The sequence below is a fragment of the Gopherus flavomarginatus genome, chromosome 3, assembly GCF_025201925.1.
Source record: "Gopherus flavomarginatus isolate rGopFla2 chromosome 3, rGopFla2.mat.asm, whole genome shotgun sequence".
NCBI classification, from domain to species: Eukaryota; Metazoa; Chordata; order Testudines; family Testudinidae; genus Gopherus; species Gopherus flavomarginatus.
This window is the reverse complement of record NC_066619.1, coordinates 244,561,319-244,575,339: the sequence shown is the minus strand read 5'-3', so window position 1 is coordinate 244,575,339 and position 14,021 is coordinate 244,561,319.

Sequence of the window (14,021 nt, the reverse complement as noted above, 5' to 3'; positions counted from 1 at the left end):
TAAATTATTAATTAATAAATAATAAATCAATGGACTGAGATAGATCTGTGGAGAGATGTGAGATAGGGTGGACTGATTCAACCACCAGGCAGTAAACTGAAACATTTTCCTTTGAGTCATTAGTATTTTCTCTATGCACAAAGTGCATCTACAACGGTTAGTGCTTTGTGTGCATGCTTTGGAGCTTAGAAACACAGTCCCAGGAAGTTATATTGGGAAGTGGAAAGGTCAAATAAAGAAAAGGAAGCAGTGACAATACAGTCATTGATTTCAGATTATTGAAAGAAGTGTCAGCTATTGAGATAGCCATCCCAACTTGTTAAGCAACCAGGTGAGGTTTTGTAACACTAACAAAGCAAGGACCATTGTTAGATCTTTTTTTCCTGACTTTCATCAAAAAATCCTAATGCCATATATCAGGTTTTAGACCACAACTTACTGCAAAGTCCTTAGAACTCAAGCCCGTGTAAATTCTCACTCAGCCAGTCCCCCAAACACTTAAAATTGTGTCTTTACCTTTCTTTTGTTGGTTACATGGAGGTTTACAACTGTATTAGTCCCAGGGTACGTTGCCCCTTTTGAAACACTTTTCTAATCCCCAAAGTGAACTCCTTTCAAGTGACAGGTCTGTGCCGCCATTTCTTTTCGGGATGGAGCCCCACCATCCAACCAATCCCAACTTCACCTCCTTGATTTCCACTTGAGATACCTGGAAGCCCCAAGAAGGTCTTCCCTAGGGAAGCTGTGGACAATAACAGTATGCAGCAACACAGGAGCAGACTCTTCAAAACAAAGTATTATTTGTTTTGTCAAATGGTACCTAGCACACAAAGAAATGGACTTAAAGCAACAGAGAGACATATATGTATACTGACTTACCTATGATTAGTACTCCCTTCTCTAGCCCCTAGGTAGACTTTAGCCTTGGTGCATCCTGTTCTCTTGGGGACCAAATTACAGCCTGGTTGCTGAAAACTTTGGCTCTCAGTCAGTTTGTGTCAGCGTGCTGCAGCTTTCAGCTCCCCAGGTCTGATCTTTTAACAGATCAGTGTTTTTTAGGGCCGCCCAGGGGGCAGGGAGGAAGTGGGGCAATTTGTCCCAGGCCCTGGGCCCCGCAGGGGCTCCCACAAGAGTTTTTGGGGGCCCCTGGAGTGGAGTCCTTCACTCACTCCTGGGGACTCGGAAAACTCTCGCAAGGCCCAGGCCCCTGGAGCTTCTTCCCCTCCGGGTCTTCGGTGGCAATTCAGCAGAGGGAGGTCCTTCCACTCCGGATCCACCTCCGAAGTGCCCCGAAGACCCATGGCGGGGGGGCCTTCTGCCCCAGGACCCGCTTCCAAAATGCTGGGTATTTGGCAGCAGGGGGCCCCCACCACCGAAGACCCCAGGCCCCCTGAATCCTCTGGGCAGCCCTGGTGTCTTTTGATCTTCCTCAAACAGACCTATCACCAGGATTGGGTCTCAGGAGCCACTTTTTCAAAGCTATAAACTTGACTATTATGTTTGAGTGTTTGGTGGAATGCTTCTTATCTAGGCCATTATTTTACCTTTCATGACTGGTTTCTTTAACAGCTGCTTTTGATTTAACTCTTTGCATCCAGGCAGCGTAGTATCACACAGATGCACTGAGGTGTAGATAATAGTTATAAAAACAATACAAATACTTCCCAGATATCCACAACATCAGATTAGTGAAAAATTGTGCATAATAAAATCATGGTTACAAGGCTTTGTGAATTCTCTATAGTGGCATTGTGACACTGACAGACAGGTAAACTGGTGTATGTTGACCCATAACAACTTAATAGGAGGCACTGAAGTGGTAAACGGGGCCATTCCTTGTGGATATTTTTCAAAGCCATGTTAAGTAGACTCGAATCTTTAAGATGTTCGCCTGTATTGTTAGAGAATCAAAGGATAGATGCTAAGTGTGTTTGTTTGTGTTTACCTATACCTTGTTAGACGTTAACAATGTAACCAGATTAGCTTGTAGATGCTAATTCCCTTTCATGTCTTAATTGCATGTGGATGTTTCAGTTAAACTTAAGATCAAAGATATAAGATACTATGGGAAGTGATAATATTACTTAAATTATCTTCAGCTTAATTGTCTATGCTATAATGAACTGCCTCGATAGTTTGAATTGGTAATTGGTTTATGTGAATGAATACAACTAGTTACTTGTGTATGCATAGGAAACAGGAGATTAGCTTCTAAGCAACAATATACATTACCTATTCTTCTGAGGAAGGCCTTGCTGTAATGATTGCTGTAAAGAGGCTATCAGCCTGTTAGAGAATGATAAAGAAAGCTTTTGGCCTGATCCTTTTTGGGGTGTTCTGATACCATCCTTTTGGAATGGGTTTGCATGAGTGTCCTGTGCCTAGCCTTTCTTAGGAATGTTTGTGTTTTTGCAATACCAGCCCTGTTCTTGCCAGGCTCTGTGACTGTGTACTCAGGCAGAGCCTGACTCCTGCTTACAGCCTGTGTCTTGCTGACTTTGCTTTACTTTAGCAAATCTTTGACCACTACTTTAGCCCAGGCCTCATGCCTCATACCAGGTCTCTGATACAAGGGCTTATATCTCAGGCTCTCTTCCTACTACATGGTGAATAAGGTTTTCAGTAATCTCTCACTGTATTAGGCTTGGCTGTCTGGATAGGAGCCAAAAGCTGGATTGCTTAAAGGGAACTACAGTTTGGCTTTTTTGGTATTAGTGTGGTATTATAAAAGCTGTTTTGTTACTGGTTTGTTTAATCTAAATTTAGAATAAACCACCAATTTGAGGGATTGTCTGCCCTATTCCTTGCAGTTTGTCCTGAGTAAGCATTCTCAGTGTGGTCCCTCCAAGCACCACAGTCACAGGGATAAATTCTGATACTTACTCCCCCCACCACTCCTTGCCCGTCTAATCTAGGCCATCCCACTGACTTGAATAGGATTGCATGGACAGTAAATCTGCACAGAATTAGATTGTATTAATTTCAGTGTACCATAAATAAGGAGGAAAAAATCCCTCCTTTTAAATGTTATGGGGTTGATGGAAATACACAATATCAAAAGGGAATTTGATAGCTTAGACTGTAGTTTAAATCAAGTGGGGGCGGGGGGAGAGGAAGTGTTGAAACTCCGAAGTCCACCATGCTCTGTCTCCTTATATAGCTCCGCCTTTCATGTTCCACCACTGGCTTTCTACCACTACTTCTCTTCTTCTGTTCTTCTACCCCTGCTAGCGTTTCAGTATCCCTGTCCCTTCTCTGGTGACTGCTACCTCCCTTAGGTATTTTATCAGGAAAGATCTGAGGGAGGCATAAGGATAGCACTTAAGAATCCATTTAATTTAAAATATGTACTTAATTGCTGTCCTGATTAGGGATGAGGTCTTTCTTGTGTTGGGGTATTAGAGCTCTAGAGTATAATTAAGAATATAAGGATCAAATCAAAAAAAAAAGAAAGACAGGAAAAAACACAGAAAAAAAGATAATTGTGATAATAATCTTCCAGGGTAGCTGTAGAAGCTCCTTAGTTTGAAAAAAATAACAGTATATTGGACAAATCACAAAAGTATTTGCTACAGGGAACAATTCTAAAGACATCTCAAGGGATGGATGCAGTGACCTTAACTAGTCTTTTCACAAGAACATAAAAACAGCCATACTGGGTCAGACCAATGGTCCGTCTAGCCCAGTGTCTTTCCGGTCTTCTGACTGTTGCCAATGTCAGGTGCCCCAGAGGGAATGAACAGAACAGATAATCATCAAGTGATTCATCCCGTCTCCCATTACCAGCTTCTGACAAACAGAGGCTAGGGACACCATCCCTGACCATCCTGGCTAATAGCCATTGATGGACCTATCCTCCAGGAACGTATCTAGTTCTTTTTTGAGCCGTTATAGTCTTGGCCTTCACAACATGTTCTGGCAAGGAGTTCCACAGGTTGACTGTGTGTTGTGTGGAAAAAAATAATTCCTTTTGTTCATTTTAAACCTCTGCTGCCTATTAATTTCATTTGGTGACCTCTAGTTCTTATGTTATGAGAAGGAGCAAATAACACTTCCTTATTTACTTTCTCCACACCAGTCATGATTTTATAGATCTCTATCATATTCCCCCTTAATCATCTTTTTTCCAAGTTGAAAAGTCCCAGTCTTATTAATCTCTCCTCATATGGCAGCCATTCAATACCCCTAATCATTTTTGTTGCCTTTTTCTGAACCTTTTTCAATTCCAACATATCTTTTTCCCATGTGTCAGTTTTATCACCACTGAGCAAGGTGCATTAAAAACAAAAACTGGATATTTCTGTTATAATGATCAAAAGTGAAAAAGTATGAAGTGTTGTCATTCCAATTGTCATCATTTGGCATTGCATTGTGTGTGCATGTGTGTAAGTGTAATCAGGAAAAATGCATCTACTAGCCAGCTTCTTGCTTTTTCCTTACCTAGATACATAGGAAGCTAGAATGGCTGCGTCAGCAGTTGACATGCCTATCAACTGAAATCAACATCTGCATTGTCACTGCCTCCTTTTCTTCAGTTTGTCCCTTCTCCTTCCCAATGTGACTCCCAATATGTCAAAGCATGCACTCTTACCGCTAACTTCTTTGGGTTGCATTTTGTTTTGTATGTAACAGAGAAGATAGCAATAGCTTGAAAGATGGTATTTTAGTTTGCTAGCCAGTGCTTTTTGTTCCATGGATTTCACTTCTTCACATAAATAAGCACCCCATCTCACATACTTGCATACTTAGGTGAGGTGCTGCACGCTCAGTGCTTTTGAAAATCAGGTCTGCCTGCTGTCTTTCTCCAATATGCTCAGTCAGCTCCATTGGTTAATGTATGTGTATGGTCAGGGAGACCCATTGCCTTTTCTGTCTTTTTTGGCCCTTCTCACTTCCTCTGAGGTGACTTTCATCCTCAAGGATGCATGGACAGAGCAGTTACTACATTCTTGGCAGGAACTGCAGTTGTCTCTAGTGCTTACATGGGGTGTGTAGGGAAACCATATGTGGCTGCAGATGTCTCTTCAGGATTTGATGTATTTATATTCATAAAATGATTAGTTATATGGTAATAAGGTGCAATACATATCTCCATGCAAGAGTTATTTACCACAATGCCCCCATGTCACATAGGTTCTTTCCCTTCAAATTGTTTTCTGTCATTTTGTACCCAGAAAGATAATGGAGCAAACAATTAAGCAATCAGTTTGCAAACATCTAGAAGATAATAAGGTAACAGTCAGCATGGATTTATCAAGAACAAATTGTGTCAAACCAACCTGACAGAGTAACAAGCCTTGTGGATGGGGAGGAAGTGGTAGACATGGTACATCTTGACTTTAGAAAAGCTTTTGATACTGTCTCGCATGGCCTTCTCATACACAAACTAGGGATATGCAAACTAGATGGAGCTACTACAAGGTGGGTGCAAAACTGGTTGGAAAACCATTCCAGAGAGTAGTTATCAATGGTTCACAGTCATGCTAGAAGGACATAACAAGTGGTGTCTCGCTGGGATCAGTTCTGGGTCTGGTTCTATTTAAAAAAAAATTGTGGGACCCATGCTTAAAATTGTGATATTAATTAAATTTTAGGGTTTGTTCTACAGGCTGTGCCCTGTGTTCTAAATAAATCCTTCAGTATGTATTGCTTTCTCTAATTAAATTTAAAATAACAAGTACCACAGGCACCTTGTTGCCCCTGCCATCTCCCCTGTTACTCTGTAATACACCCCCTCCTAGGCTATTAATGTCAATGCCTCTTGAAAGTACCTAAAATTAGTTAAAGATATACAACCAACAAATGTAATATAGTACTACACCAAAAAAATGTATTAAAATATCAGTAAACTGTAATTAATACAACACTAAAAGCTGCCATTAAATTAGCACAACAGAGGGCCTGGGTTATTTCCTCTAAAAAAAGAAAAGACCTGACCGGATCCCTATGGGATGGGGCCAATAGCACAGCAGCCATTTAAAATATTATTAAAAGCCAAAAACATAATAAAAAATAGGGCCAACTAAAAAAGGCCACTAGCCTTATTTCTGTAGCTCAGCTAACCCAAGTACAGGCTAGAGTTGGTGAGTTACATGTTATACCCACCCTTAGTTCTATAACCCAAAAGTTACTAACAGAGATAATATTAAATATCACTGAGGCTAAAAAGGCATTGCAGTAAAATCTAGTATGTTTAAAAATTCAAAATTTCCTGAATGACCAGCTGATGGCCATTCAAAGTAATCTTAAGCACCAGACTTGGCCCACTGCCCTTACAGACACATCAAAAGTACCATCTGATCTGTGGTCATAAAAACATATTTGCACACTTTCTAAGTAAAAGTGTAAACATTCACAGTGCTCCTTCCAAGCATTTAAACCAGTTAAGGGGGTGTGCGCTTCCACATACGAAATCCTGACGGGTCCATGGAGAGGATGCATGTAAAACTAAATTATTCACCAAAACATCTAAAAAATTAGACCACCTCGTATACCTAACTAATTTATAGTCAGTGCCCCAATCTCTTAGTTGTCAGACAAACAGAATTCCATTCTTTAGTCCGTGCAATCATTCCTAAATTAAAAGTAGCTAAACTAAAAAAAAGCAGTTGTAAATAGTTCAGCAAAGTTTAAAAAAGCTGCTAATGCATTAATAAATGCTTTTCAAAAGTTACAAAAAAAATTAATAAAATAGCAAAAGTAGCTTTGCAAAATAAACGTGTGCTAAATACTATAAATACTAAAATAAGAAGGGCTTCTGCTTGCATCAAAAAAAATGCTGTTTTTATATTAATCATTCTAGCTTAATTAAACAAAATTTATAAGCTATTAAAAAAGCTGCTGTTATTTTTCATGCTGTATCTCTTAATCACACCTTTAATTTTAAAGACCTTCTCCCAGACCTTGGGTCATAGTTTACTAGCCATTTCCATACAATTGTTAAATAAATTATTTTCTGTCTGTTCTTCCCATGTATTGTTTAAATAATAATACAATGCGCAAAATGTCTGTATAATGCTGTAACCAAAGGTTCTGCTGTCCATAAAACAACTCAGTACCTGTCTCTTCAGCTTAATCGTAAATTACATAACGAGCCTGGCAATCTAGGCTTGCCAGGCCCCCCCAAAAAATTGTAAAAGCTGGCTGACCCCCCTTAATAAATTACAAGCAGCCAGCCAGTAAATAAAAAAAGTAAGTACTACTCATAAACACAGTAGCCTGAACTTTTTCACTATCTCTTTTCCTCTGCCTTAAAGCAAAAAAATTCTGCTCCAAACCAGTCAGTACTACCCAAATAAAAAAAACATAAAATTTTACACTTACCAATCTAGTATTAACACGCAAGAGTCTTTGTCTAAATGTGTATAAAAAGTTTGTAAAATTTGTGTAAAACAGAGTCTTTTGTACCAAAGTACAAGCTCTCCTTTTTCTGCAAAATAAAGCATTTTTCCTTATCCCTGTGTAGGGGACCCCGGAAGATATTGTTACGGTGGAGCTAGGGCCTGCGCTTTCTCAAGGAGAGGTTATTAGCGGACAGAAGTTGCTAGCAGCTGCTGCTTCTAACCGGTTAGAACTGCCTTGTGTGGGAAGCCCTGGTGTTTTGGGGAACTGCAGAAAGTCCCTGGCCCGAGGCCAGGGGAGGCGGCCATTGCTGATGGAAAGTCCCCCATTGCATATGTAAAGGCTGCTTTGCATGCTATTAGCATGATGCTATAATTGCTAAGGGTTAGAGCTTGTGCGCTGAACTTCGCACCTGACCGAGCTGTTCGGACGTTGGACTCCCCAAGCCAGTGGCAGCAACGCGTGGAGTTCCCGTTGCGGGTGTGTCACTTAACCTTCATTAAAGCCAATTAATTCACCTGTGTGTGTGGGCCTCATCCTTGCAGAGCATCCAGGCACGCAACACTCTGTCAGGCTGTTAATTAGCTCTCAGCTAGGCAAACTCAATATTTCGGTAACACAGTCATGCTGGAAGGACATAACAAGTGGGGTCTCGCTGGGATCAGTTCTGGGTCTGGTTCTATTCAATATCATCATCAATGATTTAGATAATGGCATAGAGAGTACACTTATAAAGTTTGTGGATGATACCAAGCTGGGAAGGGTTGCAAGTGCTTTAGAGGATAGGATTGACATTCAAAATGATCTGGACAAACTGGAGAAATGATCTGAAGGAAATAGGAAGAAATTCAATAACAAATGCGAAGTATTCCACTTGGGAAGAAATAGTCAGTTACACACATACAAAATGGAAAATGACTGCCTAGGAAAGAGTACTGCGGAAAGGGATCTGCGGGTCATAGTCGACCTTAAGCTAAATATGAGTCAACAGTGTAACTCTGTTGCAAAAAAAAGCAAACATCATTCTGGGAACTATTAGCAGGAGTGTTGTAAACAAGCCATGAGAAATAATTCTCCCTTTCTACTCCACACTGATTAGGTTTCAACAAGAGTATTGTGTCCAGTTCTGGGCACCACTTTTCAGGAAAGATGTTGACAAATTGGAGAAAGTCCAGAGAAAAGCAAGAAAAATGATTAAAAGTCTGGAAAACATGACCTATGAGGGAAGATTGACAAAAATGGGTTTGTTTAGTCTGGAAAGGAGAAGACTGAGAGGGACGTGACATAAACAGTTGTTACAAGGAGGAGGGAGAAAAATTGTTCTTCTTTACTTCTGAGGATAGGACAAGAAACCATGAACTTAAATTGCAGCAATTTAGGACATTAGGAAAAACTTCCTGTCAGGGTGGTTAAGTACTGGAATAAATTGTCTTGGAAGGTTGTGGAATCTCCATCACTGGAGATTTTTAAGAGCAGGTTAAACAAACACCTGTCAAGGATGGTCTAGATAATACTTAGTCCTGCCATGAGTGCAGAGGACTGGACTAATGACCTCTCGAGGTCCCTTCCTGTCCTACCATTATATGATTAATTGATTATTTTAAAGATGTAAAATATGTAGCTCTTCCTCTAAGAAACCTTCTAAAGTTACAGTTCAAGGATGAGAAGCCTTTGCTGAAGAGAAGGTCTACATTTGAAAACAGTAAGTCAGTGAATGGCTGGGTTATACCTTAATAGCATAACACATTTATCACTATACATGAGCAGCCAACCAGTGACATGTATTGAACACCCATGAGTTTTGGTTCAAAAATGCTACTAACTCAGATAAAAGCTCAAGGGCAAACAGCTTACAAAAAATCAACAAACAACGCATGGGTAAGTTTCACTTTTCAACAAATCCAATCACCTTGTTTTCATTCCTCACCTGCAGACACCCCAAACAACAGAATATTCAAAAGAGGAAAAGACTGTGGGGGAAAACTGTATGAGGGTCAAGGGTAAATTCTTTTCCACAAACTGTGGAAGCTGTGCAGTTCATGATTTATGGTGATTGCTGCAACCCGACTGGATGGTGAGCAGTAAAAGCTCTGCAATTAACCTATCAGCCCCTTATTCAGAGCTGTCTGGAGACATTTTAATGGAGAAGTGTCAGGTGTTGAGCATGTTTGACTATCTGGCCCTACAACTATTATACCATGAATGAGCTAGGGCTCCAACAGGGCAAGATCTTCATCTAACAGGACAAAGTGCATTCTTCTTGCCAAAGAGATCTGACTAACCATGCTGATTTTAGACGACTGCCTTTTAAAATGTCATGACACAACCTTAACTATAGTGTTCTCCCATGCCACTATAATTATTCTGCAACTCTATTATAAACCAAAGTATAAACCAGAGGATACAACTGTACATAACTATTTTCTCCCATCTGTTAAATGGGGATAATGGTACTCAATTCCTTTGTAAAGTGCTTTGAAATGTGCAGAAGAAAAGCATTGCATAAGAGCTAGGTATTGTTATATTATTATTGTGAAGAAACTGTTGTCAGACTACAAATAATGGACCATTTCTCTTTACACCATATGAAGCAGGAGTGATTCCAGCAAAATCAGTGAAGTTGCAATGGTGTAAGTGAGAGGAGAATCAGGACTATTATCCTTTACATCACTTATACACCCAAATGCAATATAAAGGTTACAAACAGAACAGAGAGAAGATTTTTCACCCAGTTTGGGGGCTGAACCAACCTCCCGCCCCCCCCAAAAAATCAGAAAAAATATTCTGTTCAGATCATACTGAAACTGGGATTTTTCAGGATTCTTGTTGAAATGAGAAATCAGAAAAAAAATCATTTGGGAAACACTGAACATGGTCTTTCCAAAATTAATTTTGTTTCCCCAATAGCAGATGCTGCTGAGTGAAATTGACAAGAATATTAAGTTCATCTAGCAACTGTCATAGCTCCCAGGGCAGCCCTGCCATGTGGGCTGCAGCAGAGTTGGGGACACCAAGACTTTGACACCCAGGCCAACCTGGAGTCTGGAAGCTCATATGGAGCAGTCTATATGGTGGAAGCTGCCTCAGAGACAAAAACTCTTAAAGCCTGGAAGCCCTGGGAACACTGACTTGAGTCAAGATTGTCAGGGATTCCAGGTTCCCTGCCCTAGAACTAGGAGCCAAGTCCCAGGTAGAATCAGGCTCCTAGCGCTTCCATGCTCCCAGTTCCACAGCAGAGGATCTGGAAACCCTGGAAGCCCGGGCATGGTGGGTCTGCCAAAGAGCCGTGGACCCTGAAAGCACCAGGGTCTTAACACTGAGGCAATCCCCATGATGGGTCTGCCCCTTAGCTGCAGACCCTAGAAGCACCATGTCCACAGCACGGCTGCAGAGCTGGTTTCCAGGAAGCTTTTTCTGGGAACTCTGACTTGGGTTCACCAAAAGTTTATTGAATCCATGAGTTTTAGGTGAAACATTTTGGGCTCCACAAATCAGCATTTTCTGATGAAACTTCATTTCACTTAAAAATTTCTAACCAGCTCTAGTTATAAATGAAAAACATCCCAAATTCTGTTCCTTTTAATCTTCAGAATAATATTGCAAAGGAAGAAATTAGCTTACAGGAAACACCTAAAACGTGAATGATCAAGTTAACCTGTTAAACCTCAAGTAATGCCTATTGAAATCAAAAGGATATTACTGTTGACCTCAATGGACTTTGAATTGGAGCCTTGGGTTGTGTGTGTATGTTTGTTTGTTTTGGTTGGTTGTTTTAAATTCAGCCAATCAAATTAATCCCTGTTGCTACCTTACTGGAACAAGAAGAATGACTGGCTTTATATTTTGGAATTTCCATTGTTTTCTGACCATTTTCCTTGACTTGCTATGCATTTGATTGGGAGGAAACCTTTCAAAGTCACAAATGGGAGATAGGAGCCTAATACTGATTCACTTTCAATGGGAGACAGACATCTAACTCCCTCTAAAAATCTATTGATATATATACAGTGGACAACTTTCCACTCTGGTGTAATTCCCTCTTTTTGTTGTTGTTGGTTGTTTTGGCTGTCAGTATTCTAATCACAGAAATTAGCATGGTGTAAGTAGCCTGGCATAAGCTTCAGAGTTCCAGAATTCCAGCAGGGCTGATTTTGACCTAGTGTGTTTTATTAAACTGGTTGTTTTAGCTCCATTTTAAAATACCAAAATCTTACATATTCTATCAAGTTTAAGGAACACTTAAGAGCTAAGTAAATACTTTAATATCTCCACAGATTAAATAGTAGGAAACATTCTCCAGGGATAAAAGAGTCAATTTCAGCTACTTGTTGTCCTTGCACAACAGCTGTCCAGATGAAAGGATTTTACAATAAAGATACAGACAATGGCACACAATTTATGTGCTTTCAGTAGTGACACAATAAACTGCAGGTGTCTGAGAAATTAAAATGATGGTATTGGAAGCATCACATTGCCTTTTTTACTTTGAAAAATAATTATTTTAATTCTGCTCCTGATTATCTTTGTTGAAATATATGTGTTTGACATATGGTCATTTTAAATGCGAGTATTAAGGATATAAAAAGGCATAGTCACATGCTTAATTTTGGATGCCACCCAGGATCTAAAGTGGTTTGATAATAAAGACAAAATCATGCTAGTTGCCCAAGCATAAATCTGCCTTGGCCATCCAAATATCAATATGCATTTGGCAAAATAATTTGAAATACAAAGAGTAGCTGATAAATTGTTGCAGTTGTCCCCAGAAGAGGAAAAGCTTAGGAAGTGAAGTAGCCAGCTGTAGACGAGGAATGCATTAGAACATGGAAACTACTAATGGTATGTACCACTGATTATTTTTGAATGCAAGCATTATTAATTTACATTTTATTCAGAAAGTTTCTGCAGTCATGAGTAATGCAAACTATTATGCTCAATAGGCCTTTTTCAGTTTAGACAGATGGGAGGTGTGAGTAGGGGAAACAGACACAGAAAAGGTAATAGAGCAAAAAATCAAAATTTCCCTATGGGATTCGATTAATGTCAGAGCAAGAGAGTCTAAACAAATAATAGAAAGGTGACAAGAAACAAGGCCTGAAAACAATCACAAAACATCAGCTAAGGATGATTGCTCTGATTCAAGGAGAGCTTAACACAAATTTTTAGTGGAAAAAAGCGTGAAAAAGGTAAGCTATAATGAGTAGGTAGAAAAGTTGATTTCTTTAAATAACATAAGTAAGGCCTCCACAAATGGCCGTATAATTTTCCCCCCACCTCCAAAGTTGCACATTAAGGGTCTGAGTCTGCACCATTAAAATCAATGGTAACCTTGCCATTGAATTCAACGGTCATAGAATCAGGCATTATGATCCATTTCACTGAGAGCTGAGGACACTCAGCAATGTGTAGGACTGAGCCCTTGATGCTGTGTTAGTTGCTCTGTTGGGCAGTGAGGAGGTATCTGTCTTAGGCTTTGTCTACACTGCAGGGTAAGTCGATGTAAGTTACACCACTTAATCTACATAGTTTACATTGACTTACCGCAGTGTCTGCACCATGCTATGTCAGCAGGAGATGTTCTCCCATCAACGTAGCTTCCATCTCGTGTGGAGGTGGAGTATTGAAGTTGACAGGAGAATGCTCTCCCATTGACTTATCAAGCCTTCATCAGACTTGCTAAATCAAAGCCGCTGAATCGACTGCAGCAGCGCTGATTTAGCCCGAAATGAAGACAAGCCCTTAGGTACTTATAAGGTCCCACCTAGTATCTGTGTTCCTCACAATATTTTATCTTTTATAAGCTAGGCAAATACTATTATCCCCATTTGACAGATGGGGAAACGAGGCACAGAGAAACTAAGTAACTTGGCCAATGTCACACACAAAGTCTACAACAGACTAGGAAATTGAAGCCTGGTCTCCCACAGTGTAGTTTACCGCCTTAACCAATGGATGATCTTTTCTCTCTGGGACAGAGAAACAGTGGAGCAGACAGGAGCCAAATGGACCTAGAACTGTGTGCAAGTAGAAACAGGATGATTGTGTCAAACCTCAACAGTAAAGTAAGGCTATGTCTGCACTATCCCTTATGTCAGTATGTCTTATGTCACACAGGAGTGTGACAAAAATAACCCCATCCCCACTTGTTTTCCTCTCCCTGAACTATATCTTTCATATCTTTTCTTTTTATTTTTAGTTTTGACAATTGTTTCAATGGTACATGGGTTAAAAAAATCTGCTTTGTGGGTTATTTCCAATTTTCCAGGGATGCTTATTTCCATCTTTTATTCTTCACTGATTTTTTTCTTCCCATATGAAAAATTTACTTTGACTTTTATGCTTTTGCCTAAAGTTTAATTTTTGGTTACTAATTTCATATATTTTCACAAACAAGTTCCTAAGAGGATTCTACCATGATATTCAGTGTCTTTTCTTGTGAAGGCCTGAAGGCTATACTTTTTCTGGATTGTCTCGGATTTTGGTCTGGTGAAGAAGGATTCCTTTACAAAGTAATATGGCACAGAAGGGCATAGTTCAGCATTATGTACTGTTCTCCATAAGGATCTGGCAATTATTTGGGTTCCAAAGTCACACTTATCAGAGGAGTAGTTGTGTTAGTCTGTATTCACAAAAACAATGAGGTGTCCGGTGGCACCTTAAAGACTAACAGAGTTATTTGG